Here is a 368-nt window from a genome sequence, read left to right on the forward strand (position 1 = left end):
GCGGGGAAGGCGGTGGCAGCAGAGGCGCCGCAGTCATGAGGAGCAGGGCCAGGAGCCGACACCAAGGCGAAGCGGATGCGGCGGGCGCGGCGACGGCCCGGCTCCCACCGCCGCCGCTCACCGAACAGGGCGGGCTAGGCCCTGAGGGCGGCGGCACAGCGAGGCAGGGACCAGCTCTGACGCCCGGGCGGTGGCAGCCCCGGGGCAAAAGAGTGGGAGGGGCCGAAGACGGCGAGGGAGGGCCGCGGGCCGCGGCTCCCGGTCACTCAGGCGGTCGCCTCCGCCCACACGCGGCCCCAGCCAGGGAGACCAAGCTCACAGGGCGCCCATCGCCCGGACGGGAAGGGCCAAAGCCTCGGAGCCTCGGT

The sequence above is a fragment of the Galeopterus variegatus genome, unplaced genomic scaffold (assembly GCF_000696425.1).
Source record: "Galeopterus variegatus unplaced genomic scaffold, G_variegatus-3.0.2 Scaffold70, whole genome shotgun sequence".
Taxonomy (NCBI): Eukaryota; Metazoa; Chordata; class Mammalia; order Dermoptera; family Cynocephalidae; genus Galeopterus; species Galeopterus variegatus.